This window comes from Schistocerca gregaria, chromosome 2 (assembly GCF_023897955.1).
Source record: "Schistocerca gregaria isolate iqSchGreg1 chromosome 2, iqSchGreg1.2, whole genome shotgun sequence".
NCBI lineage: Eukaryota > Metazoa > Arthropoda > Insecta > Orthoptera > Acrididae > Schistocerca > Schistocerca gregaria.
This window is the reverse complement of record NC_064921.1, coordinates 464,766,666-464,779,061: the sequence shown is the minus strand read 5'-3', so window position 1 is coordinate 464,779,061 and position 12,396 is coordinate 464,766,666.

Here is a 12,396-nt window from a genome sequence, read left to right as displayed (position 1 = left end):
GCCCTTGTTGTATCAGCAATTAACCCATGGTGCAGTACATTCGATCAGCTTTGGTCTGGCCCTCTTTTGCAGCCCCTTGCAATAGCCGAGAGATGTGTCTTAACTTTTCTCTTTGTCAAGTAGATCATTTTTGCGGAGCACCACTACGCAAGTTGAGTAGCTATAGCGTCCACTGCAGAAAGGTTGGAGATACAGAAGCGCCTAATATATTCGCTTCACGTCTCCAGTTTGTCATGTTTGTGCGAAAAACGGCAGTTATTTTTGACAAAAATATTTGGTCATAGCGACATGACTACATTCTGTACTCAACACGCCACGTAGGGTACTGCTGTGTATGGGGAAAATAAATGTGTGTTATGTAACAGCATTAATTCGCGTGCTTCGTGTAGACTATAAATGTTGGTCTTTGGGCGTCCTCTGAGCATAGTTAAGTTTCTGGGAGTCTCGCCTAAAAGAATGGTTGCCGTAACTGCTCGGGAGGCCATTGATAAAACGGAAGCCGCTTCTCGCAGTGTGGTTGTCTTTTTCCCGGCACCCTCTCGCTGCTTTAATTAGAAGTAAAATACCTCCTTCCCCTCATACCCATCCGCTTCCCCCCTGTTATCCTTGGCGGCAGATGTGCGCCAAGGAGTGCGGGCCTATCTCTCGCAACTTGTGAATAAGACGTTTCCAGCAATTTGTTTTCATTGCACCACGTAGAAATGGAAATTCCGCCCTCCTGGTTCTTCGCAGTGCGGGAAAGATGCTTTTAGAAATAACCATCGACACTTTTTCTTGCGCAGGAAGCATGTTCAAAAGTATCTCTGCTTCTGTCAGTGAAGTATTCTGACAGTAGCAGAATAGACCGTAAAAATTTACGGCTTCTGCATTCAAAGATGCGCTGCCTCATGGGCAGGAGCTCCCTATGGTTAAAAATTCTTAAATTTAGCTTTAGGAGCTTATTTTCCTAAGGAAACTGGCCATTAGAACGTAACTTTTAATATTTTCACCACCTTCTGGCTCCATACTCTTGCTGACACAGCAAGACAATTATTCATATTGTAAAGTCACCTACTTGTATATTCTTTGTTAAATTTTCTGGAAATGGATGAATGGATGGAAATAGTCCATGAATTTTTATTGAGCATGTAGCACCGTTTTGGGTGCTTGGCTGTTAGCCAGTATGTAAGATTTTGTGGTACTATAATTCGAGAACTGTTAATGTGTGGTGGAAAGACATTACTAGATGCAATGATGCAGTACTAATGACTGCGAAAAATTTGCAGAATGCTACACAGTCGTTGTGCATTCAGTTGCAGATGTGGAAATGAAGAAGAATATAAACACGACAGGGAAAACAAAGTGAAAAAGAATAGTAGAGATTACGCACATCAACACTGGACTAAACTAAGCGTTTTCGTTTCATATAAGAGCTTCATGAAAGTATCTCAAATGAATATTGTTTCTACCGTAAAGCATGAGGTAACATTATTCAAGTGGTGGTGGAGAACTGATCAAACCCTTGGAGCCTGTAGCAAATTATGTATCTGAAACAGCGCCGAAGCTGTGGGAAAATTATGGAAAAGAAATGAAGAATAAAAAAATTTAATACTAACTGTAATCAGTTCCAATATTCAGTAAATGGAAAACTAATAAAAGCTACATGGTGCTTCTGTCTCGCTGAATTGTTAACATGTTGATACTATTTTGAAATACCAAGTGTCGTATACTTCACTAATCTGCTCAACCATATACTTACACCGAGATCCTAGTCGAGACGATTAGACATCGGGATGCACAGGAAGAAAAGGAGTAGTAAATGTGACAAAAGCAATTGGACAAATAAGAAATGTAATTATGGCACTCCCGGGAAATACCCTGTTAACGGGAAAAATTAATGGGTGATGTTGGAAATGGGTGTCACTGTTGCGAAAATGTGAGATGTTTCACACTTTTTTGTGCAAAACACTCTGTTAATTATTAACTAAAGCAGTGATATGCGTGTCTACTTTTCAGATACGCCGATGTGTGGTCACAGAATTTTACACATGTATTTCTGTAAGTCAGTTCTATTCAGCTAGTGCTAACATCTTTAACACTATATGCTTTATAAAATGTGAAACATAAATAACTGCAAAAGAAGTAATACTTTAATCGAATGTTATAAATAAAGAAATGTAAAGGGCTTTTGCTGGCAATATCTACTCTCTTAAAACTGCTATTATTATTTCTGTGTAACTTCTTTGTAGACAATGAGAAATGGGAGATTTTGCTCAGGACTGCAGTGGCACCACCGTTTAGGCTTGGGAAAGTTAGTTTTGTGCGATATTCGGAGCACGAGTTACAGCCTGGTGCAGGCCGGATAAGAAGTAAGTTATGCATACCAGCAGTTGCTTAGGCAAATAGAGGCCACAGGTGCGTAGAACTTCTGGAGAGGCCGCACACAACAGTTTCCATGGCGCAAGTCACAGGTAGAAGAGGGCCACTGGCGAACCTAAGTGTTATGCATACTTGATGCGAAGCGGCGCTCTAGGCAAAACAGGTGCACAGCCGAGTATAAATAGGTGACTTTTTGACGAGATTCTTTGAAGTACGGCAGATATCATGGGTGGCGGGGCGTGTCACACCGCCTGGCTACACGCAGCAGCAGATGGGGCGACAGTGCCCTGTCCATGGCGGGACATTGGTTCGATCCTATGAGTCCAACGTGGGGTCCACAGCCAGCCAGCGTTGAGCCACTCTTCGGCTCACTACCGCGGACAGTAGTCTCGGCTCCCAACACACGCCGGACACTTCCGAGGCGAGGGCCTCAGATTCAGATGCCAGATCATGGCCGGTCGTTGCCACTGTGTTCCCAGCTACAACAGCGAGGAAGAAGCAGCAGTAGGGCCAGCCTACGGCTCCCGGTGGAGCAGCACGGAAACAGAGAGGACGGCGGCAGCTGAGTCGGCTGCTGGCGCAGCCATCCTGACCTCATCGGAACTCAGTGGGCCGGCCAAGGCTGGCACGACGCAGCTTTGCATTGTACAGGCTGCTGAGGTGCTTCCTCAGCACTGCGGGGCCCGGTGATGCAGACTGAGGTGAATGGAGCACTGCAGTGGAAACAAATAATTTGGAAAGTTCTCCCTGAGTTTTAATGTGGCACCTCCTGGCATCACCCACTATATTTGGTGTCTTCCCGCTATATTTGGTCATCCTGATACATTCGGTTGCAGAGGCCGCCTTCTACAGAACATAGAATACTATACCTTTATCAAAAGTTACTGTAATTCGTAGACAACTGTCCATGGACTATTCTCGGTAAAAATATTCTATTTATATGTTGATGCAAAACGTTATTTCTGATTAGTTTATACTCTTTCTCTACTCTTTGGGTGCTGGTTGCAATAAGAGCTTTTTTCAAGTTATAAACCTTTGGCGATGCCCAGAAGAAGCTGCAATTATTTTTGTTGAGTGGATATCATAGTCACAAGTAAGTGTATAAAACATACACTCCTGGAAATGGAAAAAAGAACACATTGACACCGGTGTGTCAGACCCACCATACTTGCTCCGGACACTGCGAGAGGGCTGTACAAGCAATGATCACACGCACGGCACAGCGGACACACCAGGAACCGCGGTGTTGGCCGTCGAATGGCGCTAGCTGCGCAGCATTTGTGCACCGCCGCCGTCAGTGTCAGCCAGTTTGCCGTGGCATACGGAGCTCCATCGCAGTCTTTAACACTGGTAGCATGCCGCGACAGCGTGGACGTGAACCGTATGTGCAGTTGACGGACTTTGCGCGAGGGCGTATAGTGGGCATGCGGGAGGCCGGGTGGACGTACCGCCGAATTGCTCAACACGTGGGGTGTGAGGTCTCCATAGTACATCGATGTTGTCGCCAGTGGTCGGCGGAAGGTGCACGTGCCCGGCGACCTGCGACCGGACCGCAGCGACGCACGGATGCACGCCAAGACCGTAGGATCCTACGCAGTGCCGTATGGGACCGCACCGCCACTTCCCAGCAAATTAGGGACACTGTTGCTCCTGGGGTATCGGCGAGGACCATTCGCAACCGTCTCAATGAAGCTGGGCTACGGTCCCGCACACCGTTAGGCGGTCTTCCGCTCACGCCCCAACATCGTGCAGCCCGCCTCCAGTGGTGTCGCGACAGGCGTGAATGGAGGGACGAATGGAGACGTGTCGTCTTCAGCGATGAGAGTCGCTTCTGCCTTGGTGCCAATGATGGTCGTATGCGTGTTTGGCGCTGTGCAGGTGAGCGCCACAACCAGGACTGCATACGACCGAGGCACACAGGGCCAACACCCGGCATCATGGTGTGGGGAGCGATCTCCTACACTGGCCGTACACCTCTGGTGATCGTCGAGGGGACACTGAATAGTGCACGGTACATCCAAACCGTCATCGAACCCATCGTTCTACCATTCCTAGACCGGCAAGGGAACTTGCTGTTCCAAAGGGCGATGCAGGTCCGCATGTATCCCGCGCCACCCAACGTGCTCTAGAAGGTGTAAGTCAACTACCCTGGCCAGCAAGATCTCCGGATCTGTCCCCCATTGAGCATGTTTGGGACTGGATGAAGCGTCGTCTCACGCGGTCTGCACGTCCAGCACGAACGCTGGTCCAACTGAGGCGCCAGGTGGAAATGGCATGGCAAGCCGTTCCACAGGACTACATCCAGCATCTCTACGATCGTCTCCATGGGAGAATAGCAGCCTGCATTGCTGCGAAAGGTGGATATACACTGTACTAGTGCCGACATTGTGCATGCTCTGTTGCCTGTGTCTATGTGCCTGTGGTTGTGTCAGTGTGATCATGTGATGTATCTGACCCCAGGAATGTGTCAGTAAAGTTTCCCCTTCCTGGGACAATGAATTCATGGTGTTCTTATTTCAATTTCTAGGAGTGTATTAGTCTTGCCAGCCACTTACGTGTGAATTACAGAGTAGTCCTTTAGAAGTAGATGTTGCTACATCAGGTGAAATATGCTACACAAGGTTGCTGAAAGTAAAACGCAATGAGAGGAACAGAAATGACACTTTCACTCAAAGACAATAATTAAACTGAAAAAGGCGGTACAAGGATATTAATAGGATGTGTAGTCACCACACACAACAATTCATGCTCTGAAACATGCTTCCATATTGGCCGTAAGTGCTCTTTGTGGTAGCGTGCCGGATGGTCATTGGTGCATCTGAACGTGTGCCGATGGCAGCGCTGAAAAGGCACATATGGGGAAAGAGAGCATAATTTTATAATAACTTTGACTGGTGAGTGTACCGTGTTCGAAGATTTAGAGGTCTTTCCACAACGTCACACCTGCAGCTACAAAGCCATATGAGGGTACGTCCAGAAACACTACTCAGATTGAAGCTACTCTCATACGAACACGCGAACCCACTCCTAGTTTTCTAGCTCCTATGGTCCGGGATCCATGGTGGAATCCTTTTCAGTGTGGTTGAAATTGCACCCGCTGTTTGACGTTGGTCTGTTCCTGCCTGTTACGCAACATGACGGTCACCTGGCAGTCGCACAGCGACTGCATTGTGCTGGTATCTTTGCCCGACAACCATTACGATGTGTTTTGTGGTGGGCACGGCTTGGAGATCTTGGCTACACGCTCCGACACTTTCATTCATTTCCAACGAATAGTTAATACTATATGGCATTTTACTAATCTCGTCCTTAAGTTTTGCAGTCAAGTAGAAGATTATATAGTACATGATGATCCTAGTTCAGTTAGCAAATTCATATGATCATATATTATTAAGATGCAGAGTAAAGACAGGTGCAAAGATTGAAAGAAAAAGTCATTAAAAAGAAAATCAGAAATGCATCGTGTGAGAGCTTAATAATATTGAAAATAATTATGTTAAAACACGATTCAGAAGTCACTAAGAGAGACAAATATTCAGTAAAAATAGAAGCAGAAAAAGATTTTTTAAGTGGAAGAAGAGTCGTGAAAGGAAAATGTCACATGGTGAAAGACAACTGTTTATGTGAAAAATTCAAATGCTTCAAGTGGCTCTGAGCACTATGGGACTTAACATCTGAGGTCATCAGTCCCCTAGAACTTAGAACTACTTAAACCTAACTAACCTAAGGACATCACACACGTCCATGCAAGAGGCAGAATTCGAACCTGCGACCGGAGCGGTCGCGCGGTTCCAGACTGAAGCGCCTAGAACCGCTCGGTCACAAAGGCCGGCGTTTATGTGAACACTGTAAAATACGATAACAAGCAAAACTATTCTGCAATGTCTTCCAGTAGATAATGTAAGAGATAGTGCAAATTTAATAAGATAAATGATTGAAAACAGTAAGAAAATGGAGAAAAAACGAAACTTGTGTGGTGTAAAAACATTTTATCATCTAAGACAATAGTTATACAAAAAGAAAATTGTACCAGCATTCGAAGATTCTCTTAAATGTTTGCATATGCTGAGAGATGTATCAGACACACAAATAATTAATAAAATGATTACATTCATAAGGCCAGATAGACCCTATAAAACCACCATGAGGCATGAGTAAAAAATTGATGTCAGATAGTGATGGTGTTTCAATCGCATTTAATGTTGAGAAAAAGTGACAGAAGCTAATGTTTTTAAATTATTTACGGAATACCAGCCGAAACAGAGCAAAAATGTGTGTTACAATTTATTTTTGTTCATGTTGTCCTCATGTTCAGGATCATCCTCGCACACAAAAACGTTTTTGTATGTCATCGGAGTCTTTCATGGTGGCATGCCCAAAAATAAAACCTTCTCACTTTACAAGCTGAGTCTCTTTGAATAACACACTCGAGCTAACAATAGCTGTCTACTCCATCTTCAGCAGGAATAAAAACCACGGACTGCTGGAGCTGGCAAGGTGTTCCTTTATGTACAGGAAACAGTGTCTGGAACCTTTCAGAGAGGGCGGAATTTACACAGTCTTGGAAGGCAAGACTGGCAGCTCCCAGCAGATCCGATCTGCTTCGGGACCAGGCAGGCTCCATCATTCATTGTACGGAAAATAAATGCACTCTGACCAGTACTTGAACTCAGATAACTTTCACCGCACTGTAGACAAGAAAGAGGTCGTGACTACGCAAGTACACAGGACAAAGATTATTTCTGACGACGACCACTTACAGTCCGGATTGCAGAAAATCTGGCATGTGTTTAGAGAAAACGAATCAACAAGAGGCTAACACTTTCAAATGCCACCTTAGAAGAATGCCTCATTAGTCGGCAGAAAAGCTCACTCCGGCTCCATTCCTTCCACAATATGGCGCAGCGACCAACAAGATAGAAGATGATCTGCAAACACATGGACTCAGACCAGTGATCCAGCTGCTTTTAAGATACGAAATAAACACTCCGTTAAAGATTACGTATCTGTTCCACTGCCCGGAGTGTGTAGTGTCCCCTGTGAATGTGACAGCTTCTATTTAGGTCTAACTGTTCACACTGTTACTGAGGCTTCTTCTTACAAGCCAGCCTTGGATGAATTTCTTCTGGAAACGGACATAGAGCACAATTTGAAAAGATGAGGGTTTTGGATCATACATCATCAATTGAGATTCCGTTATTAGGGAGGCGGCAGAGATTACAGTAAGCCGTAACTATGTTAACAGAGACTAAGGGTAAGGGTGTAGACTTCGGATATCGCACAAAAACAAAGACGGTTACTTGACGCTTGTAGTGAGACGGGAACGACGGTTTCAGAAGTGGCGTCGCTCGTTGTGTCACCTGACGTTACTGGGCATACGACAGGTCGGAGCCGTTCCGAGCTGCCGAACTCTCTTTCCGCGCATGCGTCCCTTCGCCCCTTTCTGGAAGGTCCCAGACGCTGCTATCATGCCTGCACAAGCGGAAAACTTTGCCAGCAACGGAAGTGTGTGGTTTTTACTCGCGATTAAGTTGGGGGAGAGAGCCGTCGAAAGCTCAGGTATTCTGTTCGAAGTGACGTGGATTGTGCTCGTAAACTAAGAAGTTTTTGTTCAGTTTTCTAGTGTTTGGTGTTAAAATTTTCTGATCTGTTGCGGTCAATATTACTTACTGTTTAGCTTACATATCATTAATATGGCCTGTAAGCTTATAACCGCTGAAGCAAATAAATTACGAATAAGTTAAATTGGAAGGAACACATAGAAAATGTTGTGGGGTAGGCTAACCAAAGACTGCGTTTTACTGACAGGTCACTTAGAAAATGTAACAGAACTACTAAGGACACTGCTTACAATACGCTTGTCCGTCCTCTTTTAGTATACTGCTGCGCGGTGTGGGATCCTAGCCATATAGGACTGACGGAGTACATCCAAAAAGTTCAAAGAAATGCAGCACGTTTTGTGTTATCGCGAAATATGGGAGAGAGTGTCACAGAAATGAAACAGGATTTGGGCTGTAAATCGTTAAAAGAAAGGCGTTTTTCATTGCGACTGAATCTTCTCTCGAAATTCCAATCACCAACTTTCTTCTCGCAATGCGGAAATATTTTGTTGACATCGACCTACATAGTGAGGAACGATCACCACAGTAAAATAAGGGAAATAAGAGCTCGTACAGAAAGATATAGGTGTTCATTCTTTCCACTCGCTATACGAGATTGGAATCATAGAGAATTGTGAAGATGGTTCGAAGAAATCTCTGCCAGGCACTTAAATGTGATTTGCAGAGTATCCATGAAGATGTAGATGTAGAACATCCATAGTTTTCTATGTACACTTTGTAAAGTTTGTTTTATTGGTCTTAAAGCCATTTAACATAACCGTCCATCGATTGTATGTAACTCATTACCGCGGTGTATTCTATTTAGAAGCGTTGATGTGGAGGAGGATGTGAGATCAAATCAGCCTGATTTACTGGACCTAAAGATTCTCCTGAAGTTGTTTGAGGAAATCACAGTTCATATAACTAATGAAAGAAAAGATGGAATTTTAAAGTCGGCCCTCACGAACGTAAGGAGAGCATCCTATCACCTCTTACAACGAGGTAGTTTCAGAAAAATGACTAGGAGGAAGATAGGGGCAACACTGGAAAATCCAAGGCAGTTTCGGATAAAGGAGGAGCTTCTACGAGTTGGCAAGACCTGGGCAGAATTGAGGCAAATGGCCGAAGACAGAGACGGATGGCGAGTTCTCCTGAATGCCCTATGCCCCCATAGGGGCGAAAGGAGCTAAGTCAGTCGAGTTCTACATGAATACTAAGTACTCAGGTGCAGATGGAAAGCCTATACCAAGCAAAGAAGGAAAACTGAAACGGGGAAGAAACGTGCAGAGGATCTGTACAAGGTTACGAAACTTGAAGAGTGTGTAATAGAAAGAGAAGATAAAATTATTGAAGATGAAACAGAAGACATAATACCGCGAGAAGAATTTGACAGAGCCCCGAAATACACAAGTCGAAAAATGTTTCCTGAAGTACACTACAGTCCCTCAGAAACATTGAAATTCACTGGGGTGTCAACTATGACAAAAATATTCCACCTGGTGTGCGAGATACATGACACAGGAGAAATACCGTCGGACTTCAACAAGACTTTAATAATCCCTGTCAGTATCCAGTCGTGACAGGTCTGGATATTACTGAATCATCACTTTAATATCTCATGTTGCAAGATATTGAGTTTATTTGTTCCCATAAGAATATAAAAACTGGCAGAAGCCGATATCAGGGACGTTTAGTCCAGGTACTCGAGAAATAAAGGATTTTTAGACCTAATTTCGAGGAATGAAGAAAGGCAGCCTCCGTTTGTTGTATTTATAGATTTAGAAAGAGCTTTGGGCAATGTTGTTAGGAATACACTATTAGAAATTCTGGAGTAAGCACGAGTAAAATACAGGGAGAGAAAGATTATCTAAAACTTTTACATAAACGCACTGCAATTATAAGAACGATATTAAATGGGAATAGTGGTTAAGGAGGGATTGAGTCAGGGTTGTCGCTTCTCCCCAATATTGTTCCATCTGTATATTGAGTAGTAAAGCGAATCAAGGAGGAATTGGGAAAGATGGATAAAGTTCAGGGAGTGGGAATAGAAACTTTGATGTTTGCCGATGACATAATTCTGCGAGAGACGGCAAAACGCTGATATCAAGTTTGGATATAATTATACTTACACATTTCCATATTTATGTATGTTACGTAGTTATAAGGGTACTGTTAATAGGTACATCCAACTACGTTCAGCCCAGATCTTGCAAATTCCTAGAAGCTCCTCCTTTATCCAAAGGTCTCTTCGATTTTCAAGTGTTGCGCCTATGGCTAATGACATGAAAAGAGATTGTAAGAGGAACATTAACGGAAGTAAAACAACGATAATGAAATCTAGTTAAACCAGGCGGGAGTGATAGAATTAGTTTGGAAAATGACACATTAAGTTCTATGTGATGTGTTTAGCTATTTGGAGAGCAAAATATCTGATGATAGCAAAAATAAAGACGATGTAAAACGCAGACTGGCAATAGAAGAAGAGAAATTTGACTAAACTGGAATTAATTAGTTACTGGTGGCGCACAGCGACCGTTGAATATTCAGACGTAGAATAGGGCACCAGTCAGTCACAGAAATCCGTAATTTATTGCAGACGTTATTGCTTACATTATGAAGAAGTAGTTAGATGTACTTATTAACAGTACCTTTATAACTACGTGACAGAAAAAAATATGGAAGAGTGTAAGTGGAGGTATAATCAAACATTGGGTTCTTTAAGATAAAGTGCTTTTGTGTTATTACCTCTCTCAAATGTTATCTCAGACTAATGCGTCTTACGGCACTGTCTAATGATATTTTATATTACTGCAGATTTTTCAGTTTTGGTTCACGATGACCCTTTATACCGCTAGGCGTGCAGTAATGAAATATGTTGCACAAAATGGATTTTTAATCCATTAGTCTTATTGTAAGGTTTGATATGATTTTGTTGTAATGTAATACCATTTGGGATGCTACCTGTCTTTTACGTTTATATTTGCATTTACATTCCGTTGATCGCTTTTTGTGCAGTTATGTGCGTTCACTATTTAATTTGCATATCCCATATGTACTGTATATTAAGATTCATTTAATAGCTGTGGTTTTCTATAAAATTGAGCTGTAGCATCTCTGATGTGCCATACAATCTACTAGAGAGCATCACAGTTCTCTAATATTGCATATTTTAGCCGAATGCGCTGGTTGTAAACAACGCATCAGTTTTGTTTGTGCCATGTAAATGCCAGCGTCAATTATCACATATTTATGCTCTGACTAGGGTATGCCTATATGACTCTTCCGGTAATGGTATGTTATCGCTATGTTCCCATCTACATGAAGTAGTATAAGTGCATGTATACACCTTTCGTACCTGCTCTTGATAGTTTGTTTTGTATTTTAGCACGATGATGACCATGTTACAGTCAAATTCTGGATCTGAAGTAAATTACTGATTTCAGTGTCTGACTGCTGTCCTTCTTTACATTTTAAAGTAGACATTTGTTGACATCCGACGTAAAGTCAGGTGTTAGTAAGTCTTCTTTTCAATATATCTGTGTGCTTGTACGGAGGTGAATCGTGGACGATAAGCAATTCAGACAAGAAAAGAATGGAAGCTTTCGAAATGCGATATAACAGAAGAATGTTCAGATTGAATCGAATAACTAACGAGAAACTGAATCGAATTGGGTAAAAAGGAAATTTAGTCGCAACTTGGTTGAAAGTAAGTTAAAATGGATGCACAGGTTGGCACTGGAGAGCTGCATCTTCGGACTGAAGACCACAACAACAGTAATGAAAAAGTACCAATAAGTGTGACTGAAGAATACTTTTATATCTAGATGGTTGAAACTTGCCTTGGCAAGTGAGATGAAACCAAGGAGAGGGCCACTGGTAGCACGTAGCCGTTGCCGCGAATCTGGCTCCGCGTATCGGCGAGAAACTGAAGAGCAGCGACGGTTGTTGAGAGGGGGTCGGAGAACTTGAGGCCGACGCTTGCTTCCAACTAATATTGCCGTCTAATTAAAGCGGCCAACTGCGCCGGAAAAAGCCATTTGCCTTGTGCGGCTAATTACACTCCAACAATGGACGCAGTTGGCGGATCCGGCAACTCAATAAAGTAAGAGGCGGCGCCAGGGCACTCAGGAGGACAGACAGATGTGTCTGCTCTCTCACTTCTGTCACCACGGAGTCCTCAGCATACACAACGTTGTTGAATCACATTAACTTTGTAATTCATGGGGAAACTCTTAGCTCCTTCAACGCACGTCTGCAGGAACATACGTACAAGAGCAACAAATCAGCATTGAGCCTTTAGTAAAAAAACACAACTTATTGATAAGAACAGAAGTTTAATAATGAAAATCAGTAATCCTGTACAGTACTAGTAATGGAAGAGGCTTGGGCACTCTTGGTGAATTATAAATAATCCTGCATAGAATTGCTAATGGAAGAG